The following is a 17138-nucleotide window of genomic DNA, read 5'->3' as shown; positions in this document are numbered from 1 at the left end:
CAGGTCAAATCTAGATTTGGGAATCTGCAACACACACCTAACATCAAAGCACTTAGCAACTGTTGCCCAGTCAACACACAACATTCCAGTGGTTTAAAATGCAAAATAAGATCATGGTTCCTTTGAGATCACGGTCTCATTGTCCTGACTAAGGGGAACTTTTGGCTGCCCTTCCTCCTCTCAGAGATGGAACTGGGGGCTTGGCCAAAGGCAGTAAAACCAGGGTCTCGTGGGACAGAAACAGCCTGCCCAGACGTGTTGCGACCTGTTTCTCTTTTCTAGAGTGTTCCGAGTTCAATTGGTATGCACAACTACATTTCTCCTCTTGAGTCATGACCAATCAAAAACGTCAAAACGAGTCCAATGAGGGAAGTGGAGAGAAATTATCTGAGGAGCAGAGACACTTGGGTTTACTTGAGCCTTGATGAATTGATGTTAGATAGGAATGGCAGGTAACAAAGCTAGGAGAAACCTGTTTCCTCGCCAGAAAAGAGGAGTTCAAAACTATCAACTCCCCTAGGACAAGAAGGAGAAGACCAGATTTTATGAGGAAAAAAACCTACCGATGGGTCCAGGTGATGGTAAGCTCACCCGGTGGGAGCAGCAGGGCCATCAGTCATGTTGCCCACAGCAGGGAAAGGAGGGGACCAATCCACTCGAAACTGGTCAGAATACTGGGATAATCACTAGTATGCAGTTCTAAAGCACCTTTTTTTTTTTTTTTTTTTTTTTTTTTGGAAGACCTGCCTGGGTCTGGGTGCAAAAGAAATTTGGCTAATGGATGATTCACAGCTGGGTTGCAGAATAGAATCTACTGGGAAATTGGGTCCCATTCTAATGAGTCTGATGCAACGAGTCAAGAGATCACAATCCAAGCACAGGCACTTTGAGGAAGCTTTCCCGGCAACTTGTGAAAGCTCCTCAAACATGCCATACTGAATCTGATCCTTCACATTGACACCTTAGAAATTATTATATTTTGAGGGCACCTGGATAGCTTAGTTGGCTAAGCTTCTGCCTTTGGCTCAGGTCATGATCCCAGGGTCCTGGGATGGACCCCCACATCAAGCTCCCTGCTTGAGGAGGTGAGTCTGCTTCTCCCTCTCCCTCTGCCTCTGCCCCCTGCTTACGCTCTCTTTCTCTCTCTCTCTAATAAATAAATAAAATCTTAAAATATTTTATTTAATTATGCATGAGAGACACAGAGAGAGAGGCAGAGACACAGGCAGAGGGAGAAGCAGGTTCCCTGCAGGGAGCCTGATGCAGGACTCGAACCCACGACCCCAAGATCATGACCTGAGCCAAAGGCAGAGGCTCAACCACTGAGTCACCCAGGTGCCCCAATAAATAAAATCTTAAAAAATAAATATTACACTTTGATCCCACAATCCTACTTCAAGGAAGGTATCCTATAGAAATAACTAGATATATAGACAACTTTTATATAAAGACAGCCAGAGTAACAATATTTGTAATAGTAAAGATAAGGAAGGCATCAATGTCAAAGCTAAGTATATTATTACTTTATTTTTTTAAAGATTTTATTTATTTATTTATTCAGGAAAGACACAGAGAAAGAAAGGCAGAGACGAAGGCAGAGAGGAAGGCAGAGAGAGAAGCAGGTTCCAGGCAGGGAGCCTGATGTGGGACTCGATCCTGAGACTGCAGATCATGCCCTGAGCCAGGGGCAGGTGTTCAACCACTGAGCCACCCAGGCATCCCACGTTATTACATGACTTAAATCCAAAAACAAAAATAAATAAATAAAATAAAATGGCCAATAGGCACATAAAAAGATGTTCGACATCATTAATCATTAGAGAAATGCAATTCAAAACCATGAAGAGGGACACCTGGGTGGCTCAGCAGTTGAGCATCTGCCTTCAGCTCAGGGCATGATCCTGGAGTCTGGGGATTGGGTCCCACATCGGGCTCCCTGCATGGAGCCTACATCTCCCTCCATCTCTGCCTCTCTCTCTCTCTCTCTCTCCCTCTCTCTCTCTCTCTCTCTCTCTCTGTCTCTCTGTCTCTCATGAACAATATATTTTTTTAAAAAACATGAAGATATTCCATATTCATAGTTCAAAATAATTAATACTGTCAAAATTTCCATATTGCCCCAAGCAACCTACAGATTCAATGCCATCCCTATAAAAATCCCAAAACCACAGTGAGAGATACCACTTCAGATACACTAGGATGGCTAAGACAAAACAAAACAAAAAATAAGAGTTGGTGAGAACATGTAGAAATAAGAACATTACTGACAAGAGTATAACGTGGCATAGTCACTGTGGAAAACAGTTTGGTGGATCCTCGATTAGTTAAACATGGAATTTACCTTATTACCCAAAAATTCCACTCCTGGAGAAATGCTCAGAAGAACTGAAAATGGAGGTACAAACAAAAGTGGTACACAAAAGTTCAGAGCAGGACTGTCCCCACAGCCAAAAGGTACAAACACCCCAAATGTTGTTTGGAACAATATTTGGAAACAAATGTGGTATAACCATACAACGGAATAGCATTCGGCCAGAAAAAGGAATGGTGTCCGGTGACACAATGACATGGATGAAACTTGACAACATTATGCTACATGAAAGAAGCCACAAAAGTCACAAAAAGGCCCCACGTTGTATGATTCCATTTATGTGAAATACCCAGATTAAGCAAATTCATCATGACAGCAAAGAAATTAGTAGTTGCCAGGGATTGCGAGGAGGAGGGAATAGGGAGTGACTGCTTCAAGGGTAGAGGGTTTCCTTTGGGGTGATGAAAACGTTCTGGAAGTGAGGTTGTGGTGATGGCTGCATAACACCGTAACGTACTAAATGCCCTGAATGATACACTTCACGGTGGTTCACGTGGTCAATTTCATGTTATTTTCCCAAAATTTTTAAAAGTTACAATCCTAAAACAGAATATTTTAGATATTATGATTGATCTTTGGGGGACTTGAATAAGATGCAGAAAATGTGGGAAAAGGAGTGTATGAAACTATTTTCAGTGTCATCCCGGCTTCATAGTATATAAACATGCACAGAAAAACAAGAGGGAAAGGACATTTATAAAAATGATGAACAAAGTTATTGGCAGGTAGAGCTTCCGTCTTGTATTTTTTCTGTCCTTTCCCAAATGTTCTATAATACTGTCTTTATTGTTAAATACTAAATTATTATTCAATATTGTTTTTATGATTATAAAAATAAACAATTTTTTAAAAGATGAGATCAGATGACACTTTGGAGCACAGATAGGAAAAGATAACAAGAATAATGCAAGGCCTAAAAAGCATGTGACATCATGATGCAAGTGGCAGGAGCTAGACAATGTTATGGAACAGTTAAGACTGCAAGCTTCAGGAGAATTGATGTCCCACCCAAAGCTGGAACTGTGGCTCCTGATCTTTTGAGTTTTCAAGACATGTCAGAGCTCCAGACATTTCAGTGAAATGCCCTGATTTTTTTAAGCCTTGGCAACTTATTCAATATTCTTCAAACCACAGGCCAAACAAAACACATCTGTGGACCGGATGTAGCCCACAGGCGCCAGTTAGCAAACTCAAGTTTATAGGAACAGGGATGTTTAGCCTCAAAGAGAAAAACCTTCGAAGGGACATAGCAACTTCAAATATCTAAAGAAAGGCTTTGTGCACTTAAATCTATTTGTCTCTGGAAGGGAGAATCAATCTAAAGGCTAGGCGTGGTCAGGAAGCAGAATTGTGCCCAGTAAATGAGGGAGGGCTTTCTATTAGAGCGGCTGCCCAATAATAAGCAGGGACTTCAAAATGTATCGACGTGCCCATCCCTCGGGTGTTCCAGCAAAGGTTTGATAAGCAGGATTCCTCCTTTAATTTAGGTCAGAAGTTGGGACTAGGTCAAAGATTCCCCATCATGGCTGAGCACCAGAAACTTGAAGGAAAAAAAAAAAAAAGATTCCTGGACCCCATCCCAGAACCATGGGGGTGAGGCCCAGGAGTGTGTATTTTATAAAACTGTCTCAGCTGCCTGGCAGGTGGTTTAGAAACACCACTGAATCTCTGAATCTGATGCTGGAATTCCACTATTCTTTTTTTTTTTTTTTTTTGAATTCCACTATTCTAATTCATGGTTTAACCTTGCAGGCAGGTAAGAGAAGGAGAGATTGAAGAAAGAAAGAGCAATTTACTGGAATTCATTACCGAACAGGCTCTCCACTAAATGCTTTCTTTATCTCATCTCACTGAAGTTTCACAACAACCACATGAGATCTGAAGCAATGTCTTCCATCCCATTTCATCCCAGGGAGAGAAGCTAAAGTTTGGGAGTTTGAATACGGCCACTGAGAAGATCTTTCTGGCTCCAGATTACAGCCTAGTGCAATGATACCACATTGCCCTCCTCTGACCTATTCAATAAATATATCCCAAGTGCCTCTGATGAGCGGGGCATTACACTAGGTGGAGAGGATTCGGCAATGATTAAGAGACAGTCTGCAGCCTCGAGAATGTTTGGAATCCAGTGAGGGAAACAGAAAAGTAACAGTGAGAACTAGGGGGTTGCACAGGAAGGACACCCAATCTGGCCTTGTGTCATCAGGGAAGGCTTCCAGGAGGAGAGATCATCAAATTCGGTTAAAAGGAAAAAGGGACTCCAGGCTGAGGGTATAACATCTACAGGCCCAGAGGCCAGAGGGAGCCTAGCATGTGTGAGCAAGCGTGAGAAACTCGGGGTGGCTGAAGCATGGGAAGCAAGATGGGGAGGCCGGTGAGGTGGGCAGAACAGAGCCCCAAGCCCTCTGTGCCACACTGAGACTCTGTCATTTATCCCAAGAGGAACAGGAAGAGCTGAAGCTTAACACAAAGGAGTGACTCTTCAGAATCATATTTTACAAGGATCAGACCAGCTGTGATGGGGATATGGATTGGCAGGGCAGGACCCACAAGAGGCAGGGAGGCCATACGGCTGCGGCAGGTAATTTCAGCTAAGAGGTGATGGTCACCTGCACAAAAATGTGGCAGGGAGGATGCTGGGAAGCAGAGATGATGTCTCTCCTCTCCTCCCTCCCTCCCACACTATCCCCCTCCCTCCCTCCTTCCCTTCTTTCCTCCCCCCCCCCACCTTCCTTCTTGCAGTAAATAATACTATAGAGTCCTTGCTACTCCTGGCCATTCTGCTGGAGCTCGCCATACAAAGACGGGCAAAAAGAAACACAGTCCCTGCTGTCATGGGGTTTGCTCTCTGCTAGGCAATAGGTATTTGTGGAAAGTACTTTGAAAAGGGTTAAATAATATAGAGAAAGCGCACTGGTTGGTTAGGTTCTCAATAACACATAGGTGGTAAAGGGTGTTAGGGGGCCGGCTTCTCCGTCCTCTATCATCAGTTCTGAATGTAAGAGCCCCATAAAATAAATCTGAAAAGTTACATCCTAATAAAGCAAGTACTCCTCCGAACCGCTTTCCTAATATTCATATATGAGAAAGTAAATCAGACTGCTTGCTGTCGGTGTATTTCATTCACGGAAAGTAAGAAGAATTCACCTACGTTTTCACTCATCAGTCCTCAAACAAAAATGTTTGGCTGATTAAAAAAGACATGGAGATGGGCTATTAAATTAAGGAACTAGAAGAATTACTAAAACCTTACTAAATGTGGCCTCACGCTAAATGAAAGGCAAACTCTTTTTGCTGCATTTGGGATAGTAGCTAGGTGCTTTGGGAATGAGTTTGGATTCACCCAAAAACCGACCACAGAACAAGCAAAAGGAGAATCGTGACTCAGAAGGCAGGCAGCAGGTGCCTGAAGGGTCTTCCTCCTCAGAGCCTTGCAACAGGCAGGGAAGGGCCTCCCAGGGCTCTGATCCTCAGCCTCCACTTCAGTCTCAGCCCCTGGTCACCGGTGAGGCCAGGACATTCTTACCAGAGCCCTCGCTGTGTAAGTCATGGCACAACATTCTTTTCATTCTTCTGCTTGATCCCAGTGTAAGAGTCACCCTTGATTGAACAGCTGTGCCTGGGGAGGGCACATTGTGCTGCTTCTCTTTTAGAGCTGATTTTTTGTGACCTCTCAGATGACCCCTCTCATCTTTATCGTGCCAGCATCTCACTGGTCAGCAAGGAGATAAAGTACATCAGAAAATGAACTCTTCATTTGAAACACGGCTCTTACAACACTAGCTCAGGTAATTACCACCCATCGCTGATGGTGGCAACATGAGTGCGTCCTGCACCTTTCCCCGGCCCACCAGCAAAGGGGACCATACCCGTGGGTTGGTAGCACAGAGTCAAAATCCGCTTTCTCAAACATGTCACAGAAAGAAAGAAGTCGGATCCCACATGGTCAAATAATCCTAACTTCTACATTTGGCAAATGAGAGCAAAACATACAAGGTAGAGGCATACATGCCCTGGGCACTTTGAGCCGGCCTCCAAACAGAATCTGCTTCTACAAAATGTATCAGGTTCCTACAAGTCAAGTTGGAAAGTCCCCCTCCTCCCTTTCTAAATTGTACAGCAAGGGAAGAAGAGAAGATGCCAATTGGTGGTGGGGGCTTCTGTTGCCATTATTAGGCTATGGTTTTATGGTAATCTTGGATAGTATTGCCAAACTAAAAAATTGCTTTCCTCAGGCTTTCTAAATGTATATTTTACTCTGGATGCTGAAAGAGATGTTTAAGATTTATTAAGCATTTTAGATATTTTCTCTCCAGCTCCACAGAAGACCCTCAACGCCAAGGTGTGACCTAAACCCATCTACAGGTGCCCTAGTGGAGAATGCTCAGTGCTGATAACCACCCCCTGACCCCCACACCCACAAACACGCCAGCAGTGCTGGGCCAAATGCAGGTCAGAGAGGGCACAGGCATTTCTCCTTAGCTCTCAGCAAAACCCATCCTATCAGCCCCACCTCCCCTTCCCCTCGCCCCCCAAGGGGAAGAGTGCAGGGAAAGCAAAGCTTTAGGTAGCTTTCAGTATTCAAACACTAGTTCAGTTTCGGGGCGGGGAAAAAGATGAATGAGCAAGGGGAGGCCAGGCCACACACCAGGGGTCTAGTTTTTAAGAAAAGCTTTCATTTTAATGCTTTCAAATGGGTTCTAATGTAACCTTGGAGAAGAATTACCCAAAACCCCACTTAAATGACCCATTTTCTCCAGGCTGTTTGTCTCTCTCCCTCCCCGAACACAGTGTGATTCATCCATTAGGCTATCTGAGAAAGAGAAATGTAGAATAAAGGCAAAATGGATACAACAGCCAATACCATCAGAGACAGCTCTTTGCTTTGTGTTGCTTAAGTGATTCGTAAATGTAATTCATTTCTGTGTCCACGGTTCACATGCCCACAGCTCTTCAGAGATGAAAAGGCAAGATGTCCTGACCGGTTTCTTTGAATGAATCAAATCCTGATACTGTTTATGGATCCTGGGATCCAAAACCCTGACTTCATAACAACTCTTAATTGTTCCTGTGAACAGACACTAATAACAGGATAAAGATGAAATGTTGAGAAAACCAAAGAAAACAAGTTTTAGTTGGCATCACACTTTGAACCTGCTACATCATTACCAGAGCAAACCTGGCTTGAAAACACCCTGATTCCCAACTGCTCTCAAGTGGGAAGGTAAGTGAAGAGAGAAATGATGGACAGACCAGTGGCTGCAGAGTTGGAGAACAGCGTGACAAATACGCAGTCAGAGCTGCCACTCTCATTGCTGTGTCTCTGCAGACATCACTAATCAAGCATGACTCTCTTCTATCTCACAGAAACAACCTCAGGAGCTTTCTCAACACACTTCAATCCATCGGTCGTGTACAAAGATGAAAAGCTGATTGGTCTTTTATTTAACAATTTTATTTTCTGCTAAGAACTGGAATAGTTTATGGAAATCACTATGAACAGCTTTTAGAAGAGGCAAAGTGCTAAAATAAAACAACTGCTTCTGTTTTCTGTAAGATAGACAGATAAGCCTGCTGCCTCTGCCCATGGCACCAAGTTGCCTTATGAGTCAGGAGAATGAAGAACCAGGGCATGAGTCTGTCTCAGAGAGAGGGAGAACAGGACCGCAGCTGGGAGGTGAGGGCCTGCTGGGACACAGGCTCCTTTGGGGCCTCACTTGGAGGAACAGGGCCAAAGCACAGTCTGCTCAGAAACCGTGGGAACAACTCCTGCCACCTAAAAGACTTCTCTTAGTAACAAAAACCCCTTTAAGTGAATGTTTCCCCTTTAGGCTGAAGTCACCTGAGTTAGAAGATTATCATCAGTCACATCTTACAGAGAATTATTTAATAGTTCGTTTATGGTTTGGTTTGGTTTTGTTTCTTGACTCCTAAATAGAGATCACCAGCAAGGGGGAGGCTAGGTGTTTTCGCCAGGCTCAGGGATGCAGAGCAGCCATGAGGAGCATTTATTGAGTGGCTACTACATGCCAAGCACTTCTCATACATTATTTTGCTTCTTCCTTGCCACTAACGGTGAGTTCATATTCACATCACCCTCTTACAGATGAGGAAAATGAGGCTCTGCAATGTAAGGAACCCAACCAGTGCTATAAAGCTAGCGAGGGACGGGGGTTGGATCCAAATCAAGATCTGTCTGACTCCAAAGCTTGTGCCCCTCCCATTCCATTGAGCTGGCTCCATCGGGAAGGCATCAGAGACAGACCTGGCACACTCAGAAATGTTCCATAAGGCAGATGTCCATCTTCTTCGATAGCCTTCTTCCAGAGATTAGGAAGGAAGAGAATTCTCCTCTTGCAAGAGAGACCTTAAGAGCGAAGGATCACCCCACCTGTTGGAACTTCTTGCCTTGGAGAGATTAGGGGGTCAGGGGCTACGAACTGGAATGGCAAGTGTCAGCTTCCTTTGACTCAGATTTCATTCCTCCCTTATGGAGAGATGCAGCTTCAAAGGAAGTCAGAAACAGAAGCTGAGTATGGCCTCAGCTCCAAGGAGAGGAAAGTGAAAGGTTAGAGGGACAAATGTCCTCCTACAGTCTTTGATGGAGTTTGATGGAACAGAAAGTGTCCAGAGCAAAATCTGCTGTAGCCTATAAGCTAATCCTGTCCTGCTTCATCAGTAGGGTTCACCCAGGGATTACACCCAGCCTCTTGTGTTATGTAGGCCCCATGTTGCACCTGCGTGCCAGGAGAGGGTAACGGACCAGATGGAGCCTATGCCCATTCTCTAAGCACATGCCTCTCACTCATGCCCTGAAGTCAGACTGCAGCCACTCCCCATTCACCACTTGGTCCTGCACTATTCACCCTCAATATTGAGGGACTGTAGGGCCTACGCTTTGAGCAGGTCCAGTGAAACCCAGGAGCAATGTCAGCAGCACTTGTTGAACAGGCAAGCATGTGGAAGTGTGATATGCACTTCACTGTGCCCCTTCAGTTGAGTGATAACACAGGGGATAACTCAGGCAAGTGGGAAGCATGAAGGGAAGGCAACCGACATGCCTTGTATGCTTCCGACATATCTCAAATAAGTTAACCAAGGAGCCAGGGTTCAACCAGTCCTGTTTAAACTCTTCCTCCAAAGTACTTGTAACAGAATACATGAGTGAATTATTCCCTTGGATGTTTGACTCAAAAATAACTTTTTAACTTAAAATTCACATAAATTGTACAGTGTATGCCTTAAGAGATCCATATTTGCATCGAGGTAAAAATAATATTTTTAGTTGACTGTTGAAAAAAACTAATCATCTGGGAAGATAAAAGGTGTTAATCCTGTGAATTTTACAGACCCTGCCATATTTCAGGGCCGCTATCTTGAAGGACACAAGAATCTTCGACCAAGTCAGGATCATCCGATTCTGCTGCTCCATCCCACCGTGAGATTCTTTATACCAACTTTGGAGGTTCTAAGTGTTCACTAAGAAAGGCAGGTTGCAAACCATAGTCAGATAAAAGGAAGAGTGAGAGACAGCAAGGAGAAGAGAACACAGCACAAGGAAGCCCCATGAAAGGTCAACAGATCGAGACCCAATGAACCAAAGGAACACCAATCACTGTGTCTTCTTCTTTAATTTTGTGACCAACACTCTAGTGATGAACGATTAATAATCAAAAGTAGGGACACCTGGGTGGCTCAGCAGTTGAGCATCTGCTTTTGGCTCTGGGAGTAATCCTGGTCTGGGGATCGAGTCCCACATCAGGCTTCCTGCGGGGAGCCTGCTTCTCCCTCTGCCTGTGTCTCTGCCTCTCTCTGTGTCTCTCATGAATAAATAAATAAGATCTTTTTAAAAAATCAAAAGTAAACTCTCATGCACAGGAATTTACTTTGTTGAATCTCTCTCTCTGTCCCACACACACACACCCAAATACACCCTGCCACCACTAATTTAGGGGAAAGAGGGAAGCTAGCTATAGGCAGGCATATAGATCCTGAGAATGAGGAACTGGAACTAGGAGGTGCTGGTAATAGTGGATACAGAAGATGCCAGGGATCGGCAGTACTAGGGCCAGGAGTTTGAAACCAGATAGACAGTGATCCAGTGAGAGAGCACAGTGACATGAGATAGGAAGGTCATCTGAGCTCTAAGGCTGGATTCTATATATGCCAGTAGGTATGTGAGTTTGGATAATGGATAGTTCTCAAAGAAACTATTTTCACCATACAGTCCCAAATCAAGAACCCAAAATAAGCACGTCATGCACCAAATATATACAACTCTCTATAGGTCTAATGATTCTCCAGTCAGTCCATCGTTACCTAGGCAATGGCAAATTCTCAGGAAACTACCAAGACCATAGTTTGCAGAAGGGAAGGTATCACGTCTACAGGGTCACCACTGTGTCTCTAACTCCTAGCACATAGTAGGCCCTCAGTAAACCTATGCTCATTGAGTGGAGAGAAGGGAACATTATAGTATTATTATAGGATAATTTCAAAATAACACATTGATTCACCCTGCCTCTTCCACTCTACTTTTATGTGTGTTAGCCAATAAGGTCACTGTAGAGTCTCACAGAAGAACTTCTACATGGGTAAAATTTCTGCATCACAGCAACTGTTGTGGTGTCACATAACACATGCTTTCACTCAAAAGAATCCAGTACCACCCACTGTGGGGGAGGGAGGCAGGGACACACACACCCGCATGCACGCCAGCCATCCCACTCAGTGACCTCATACCCTAAAGTGAGAGAGAGAGAGAGAGAGAGAGAGAAGAGGAGAGGAGAGGAGAGGAGAGGAGAGGAGAGGAGAGGAGAGGAGAGGAGAGGAGAGGAGAGGAGAGGAGAGAAGAGAGAAGAGAAGAGAAGAGAAGAGAAGAGAAGAGAAGAGAAGAGAAGAGAAGAGAAGGAAACACGATTCCAGGGCTCCCTTGGTCTCACTGCAGTGAGCTTTTCACAGTGTGAACATCTCACAGAGCTGAGTGGGATTTTAGTGTTTAAAGAAACATATTTTTCATACAAGTTGGCCCCCAAACACAAGCCAACTGCTTATCTGGTGTTCAGAGAAACAGCAATCCATTCCAACTCTGCAGGCAAAATTGGCTATGCTGGCCTCAATGAGATAGTGTAGGACTCTAAGGTGGAGCCTTCCAAAGGGATTCTTAAGGATAATTTTGACTCTACATGACTTATGCCTCATATACAGACTTAAAAATAGTCATTCAGTAAACTGTACCCCCCAACACAATCTGGTACATCACTGAAAACAAGGTTAGGCTGAATAAGGAGTACTTTCCAAAGGAGAAAATTGTACATCTGCTTACCCAAGTGGTCCATAAAAGAACTGTCTATAATACAGACAATATTATATTTGGCATTGTATCTCCCATCCAGCTTTCTGGTTTTTCTAAGATGAACCCAAATAATATCTGCATGGTGATTATTCCACAGAAAGCCCGCTTGAAATTTTTCTGCCTTTCTTCTCATTGACTTCAACACGTGTTATTTCAAGACCTCTATTAAATATATTAAACACATTGAACCTTAGCTAAAATAAATCCAGCTAATTAAATGATATAAAGAACAGCTCATTAGCAGAGCACTGGTAAATATTTCTCTATTCCAGCTAAGCAAGGTTTATTATACACTTGAGCACTGTGCAGTTTCATCACGCCTCAATTATCAGCCTTACATGCTAAGCCCAAGCATAAAGCTGTTATTGAGCAAATAATGGCATTGGACCTGCGCATTGCCAAGCTCTTGGCGACTGATTCACACAATCTCTAAACAGCCAATTTAAACCAACTGCAAGTTTTCACAAATAAGACAGTTCTAACACTTTTAATGATCTGGTTTACTAGACTTTTTGAGTAAACAAGCTTAGAACTCTTTCATTCCTTGTTAGAAAGATACATATCTCAACCACAGTTACCTTAAGGAATCAAGTATTTGTATCTTCAGGAGTATAGAACCTTTTCTAAAATATATTTTAGGTTTCTTTATTGCCATGCGAATTTTAGGATCACTCTAAAAAATCAAGCCACTTTAAAGGACAAAGGACCAAAGAATCAGATGGAGTCAGCGGCTGAAGGATGCAGCAAATGAACTACACCTATATTCACCTTGTTTATCCCTGTAACTATTGTGGGAAATTACCCCAAGGAAACAATCAAGGATGAGCACAAAGATTCATGTTTAAGATATTTATCAGGGGGTTGTTTAGTACAGAAAACAACTGGAAACTTCTTAACTATCTAATCTTAAGGATAGAGTGAAGTAAAATAGAGCACATCCATAGGTTGGAATATTATGCAGCCATCAAAAAATGATGTTTCAAAGAATTTTTAAGGACTTGGAGATATATTTGTTTGCAATAGAGCGGGAAAACAAGGAAACAAAAGCACATCCAAGAGAGCAAAGCCTGGCACACAGACAGACCTGCAAACATGCAAAAAGATTTTGGTTGCGGGAAGAAAAAATACAAGAATAGCCCATCTGTGCTTTGAAGTACTTGTACACATACATAAATAAGCAAGCATCAAGAGAAAACAGAGGAAAAATATCAACAAGTCAGTAGTACTTCTCTTAGTGATTACATTACAGGTGAGTTACTTTCTCCTTGCATATATTCTAAATTTTATGGCTAATATCAATCTCTGATACAGTTGGGAGAGAAAGAAACACTATAAAAACAAAACGCAAAAACAGATGACTAAATGAAATTGCAGTTTTTAAAGGTTTATTTATTTAAGAAAGAGAGGGCATGCGTGAGTCGGGGGAGGGGCAGAGGGAGAAGGAGAAGCTGACTCCCCACTGGGCAGAGAGCCTGACATCAGGTTCAATCCAGGACCCTGAGATCCTGACCTGAGCCAAATCAAGAGTCGGACACCTAATGGACTAAGGCACCCTGAAATTACATTTTTAATAGAATCTTTAAAGAATAACTAGGACACAGAAGCCAGATGGCATCAATGGCTATAGCAGAAACAAAGCCTCAGACCAGCAGGTCACGAAGGCTCCTTCCTGGATGGATGCTCAAAGTTAGGCCAAACCAGAATTCAGGGACTCAAAGAACTGATAGCTGCATGTAAAAAGCAAGTTTATAGTTCATCTTAAGTTCCTCATCAGAATTTTCCATGTTTGGGGGCACCTGGGTGGCTCAGTAGGTTAAGCGTCTGCCTTCAGCTCAGGTCATGATCCTGGGGTCTTGGGATCAAGCCCCACAATAGGCCCCCTGCTCAGCGAGGAGTCTGCTTCTCCCTCTCTCTGTGGTTCCCCCTGCTTGTGTTCTCTAGCTCTCTTGCTCGCTCTGTCGAGTAAATAAACAAAATCTTAAAAAAAAAAATTCCCACATTTGCTTGATACAGTATATCTAAGCAAAATGTGCTGGCACATAATTTACTCTGTTTGCTGAAAAACACTAAGAAGTAAATAGCCAGCCCCAATTTTTCACCTGAAGCTCTTTCTTGCTTCTGGTAGAAAAAAAGGCTATTTTGTGTGGCATTGGCTAGGATACAGAAACCCAAGGTTCTGGCAGCTTGGGCTTGTCTCAGTGCAGGAGGTTAGCCAGCACTGGTAGTCAGCTGAACATTCAAAATGGGAAAGTGTGAAGCAGGAAATCCATAGCTTCCAATTTAACCCATCCCTAAAGTCAGGCATTAGAGAAAAAAATTTCCCAATTTTTGATGGCTTCAATTAACTGAAATAAACATCTCGATATATTGCTAGTAAGGAAGATATGCATTCACATTCATGGTTGATCAACAACCTGGAAAAAAAAAATCTGGTACTTTCAAAGATATATGTTAAGCCTGTCACTAAGTAGCCATTTAATTAAAGTAAATGTCTCCACATAAATCCTACTGGCACAGGGGCCTGCCATTTTGGAAATCAACCTGCAATTAAGACTTTGGGCCTAATTACGTGGCAACAAACGGAGAGATCCTAAGAGCCGTGACATATTGAAGGCCTTTAAAAGACTTAAACTTTGTGCCAGGATTTATGACGTTGTTTCCTCCTCATTTCCTTCTCAATTTGCATTCAACCTCACAGCCTTGAGTAACAGCAGCATCTGCCAGTTTTCTCCCAAGCAGCTGGGGTATGGAAGACAGAACACAAAAATCACAACAGACCTGGGTTCAAGGGTTTGCTCTGCCCTCCGCAGGTTCTGAAACTTGACCCTTTGGGACCTGTCCCCTTATCTGTAAAATGGAAAGGAAATCACCTGTCTCTTTGGCTGCTGTGAAGATTCATGTGAAGGTACAGAGTACAAAACTGTCATTTAAAATATAGTGTGTCGGGGCACAGGGGCGGCCCAATGGTTGAGCATCTGCATTCGGCTCAGAGTGTGATCCCAGGGTCCTGGGATCAAGTCCCGCATAGGGCTCCCCACAGGCACCTGCCTCTCTGTGTCTCTCATGAATAAATATATAATATATATATTATATTATTTATAAATAATATATTTATATATTATATATATAATATTACATATATAGCGTATCTGGTATGGTTTTCAAAAATTTCTGTCCCAATCTGTAATACAGAAGAATGGTACTTTTATTCAACGGAGGAAATGAGTAGATATTTCGCCCTAAAAGTCACTCACTTAGGGTGAACAGCAAATATTTCCTCGGTGGCTCCTCCTATCAGTGATCCAACAAATTTCTTTGCAGTACCTACTGTGAATTAATCCCTGCTCTCCAAAGGATCTTGACTTTTTAGTCTGTTCTACCTCCCTCCAGTTTAGGAACTGACCCTCCTAAGTCCTTGTGATTCAGATGAAACAATTTATTAGAAAATTTTCTGCAGCTGGACTCACCACCAGGGCAGGCATATGACCCAGGCTGACCAGTCAGAGTTCTTTTTTCAGAATCGACGGGGTTTGGGGAGGGGATCAAGGGTGCCCTCTCTCCAAGACACTGAATAGAGGTGTACTTCACCTATGACTGGGAAAGAGTAGACTTTCCATGCTGCACTAACATCATCCCCTACATAACTACCTGTTCTGGCCTTTTTCCAGCAGAAACCACTTCTGTCCTCACAAGCATCAACTTCAGGGAAACATGCTCGATCGTACTGTCCTGAAATGGCATGAAACCTAAGGCAGCTAGTGGCTGGCTTCTGAGCAAGCATACTATTAGAAAAACAAACAACCAAAATCACTCCTCTGGCCAAAAAAAAAAAAAGATAAAAAGAGGTTCAACCACCATCACAAGTAAGAAGGCCAAGCTGGCTGATCTATGAAATCACCAGCCCATAAAAGGAGCAAGAAGATGAAGAAGGAGTTTTAACTATTTTCTCATCACTATTTTCCAAGCAAGCCTGGTGCGGTGCTGACGAAGAGAGATCACTTCATTTACTTTACACTTTTCTCATGACCCAATTGTCTTCCATGTTACTAGGTTATCTAAATAATCACAATTACCTCCTGTTTCCTGACTGATTCATGTGTTTTTCAGACAATCAAAACCCATAAGGACACAAAGAAAGATCCAGGGTATCAGATATGATGTCAACACCACCAGGGCCTTATTCAAAGGTTCTAAAATCTTCCAGATAATCAGGCTTTCACTAAGGCTGGAATGCTTCCAAAATGGATTTCAATGGGGGAACATATTGGTGTTCTTTAACATACAAAATGTTGGTGTCATCATGGCCCACCAAAGTTCAAGTGACTCAATCAGAGAAAGACTAGTATGTTCTTGAATGACATAATAGACTCTCTTGGAGACAGCAAAAATAGCACACTCCACTCCCTATCTGAAAGACACTTGAAATTGTTGTGTAAAACAATTGAGAAATTAAGCAATAGGAAAATGGCTGGGTAACCAATCCAGAAGAGCCTATTTTCCACTTCTGAGCAAAGCAATAATGGTTCTGAATCACTCATTTGCTCTTCCTCAGGTGCACCCTTGAGATTTTTATCCTTTGCGGTAATAAAAGTATGATAGAGTTATTTAACAACCGTAGGATCTAGTTTTCTCATCTGTTAAATGAGTGGGTTGGCTGGCATGTTTTTGTTTTTTATTTTCAGTTCTTTTAGGTCCTTTCCAGATCTAAAAAGTCTGTGGTTCAGCTCAGAATACACAACTCCCACAGAATTTCCAGAAAAACATTTGTGTAATTGGCCCCAGAGGAAAAGATATTTAGCAACAAAGCCCTTCACTCTTGGATGAAAATGTTCCCTCTGCTCCCTATCGATGGATAGAATAAGATTGGCAATAGCATGAGGGCTTAGGTTATAAATAAGAAAATTCATAGGTAGCATTAAAACACTAAAATGAGATGGAAGGAAAGAATAACTCTTGAGATCAGGACACCAGGACAGGATGGATTCTTCTTTGCTTGGGATACTTTAGGAGAGGTCCTCTAAAATGGCAGAGAGATGGGAAGACCATCCTGTAAATGGAAGGATAGAAAGACATTGAATAGAGAGAGTGGAAAATGTTTACTGAGATGATTCTTCACCTTTTAACACTCCTTCTACCTCAAATCCCCCAAAGCAGGAGTCTCTGTCTTCTTTATGAGGTGCTACTATCCCCCATGTCCCTCCCTTCATTCTCCAGAGATGTCTAAAATACCAGCGGGACTCCAGCTATTCCCAGCCACCCCTGTTGAACTTAGCTATACCATTCCCTTTTGCTGTGCACACATCATACAAGGCATTCAAGAGCCAAAATCAAGTATTTCCCTAGATTATCCCATCTTCACACCTTTGCTCAAGCTGACCACTTTACTTTGAGAACTCTTTTTGTTGTTGTTGT

At 42.9% G+C, this 17138-nt stretch overlaps 1 protein-coding gene and 1 long non-coding RNA gene across 17 annotated transcripts in view; one reads left to right on the top strand and one right to left on the bottom strand.

The window, feature by feature from the left end:
• Positions 1–17138, bottom strand: part of ANKRD44 (ankyrin repeat domain 44) — a 340062-nt gene that overhangs the window by 242096 nt on the left and 80828 nt on the right. The window lies entirely within an intron of this gene.
• LOC144305842 (uncharacterized) lies at positions 92–16270 on the top strand. Of its 5 annotated transcripts, none has more exons than XR_013372861.1 (4): positions 92–301; positions 4124–4952; positions 14537–14631; positions 15395–16270. It is a non-coding gene; the product is annotated as an uncharacterized LOC144305842 (long non-coding RNA). The 5 variants fall into 5 exon arrangements; XR_013372860.1 differs by having other exon boundaries at positions 15398–16269; XR_013372862.1 differs by lacking the exon at positions 14537–14631 and having other exon boundaries at positions 15398–16267.

Source organism: Canis aureus, chromosome 36, assembly GCF_053574225.1.
Source record: "Canis aureus isolate CA01 chromosome 36, VMU_Caureus_v.1.0, whole genome shotgun sequence".
NCBI lineage: Eukaryota > Metazoa > Chordata > Mammalia > Carnivora > Canidae > Canis > Canis aureus.
This window is presented reverse-complemented; position numbering and strand designations above follow the sequence as displayed.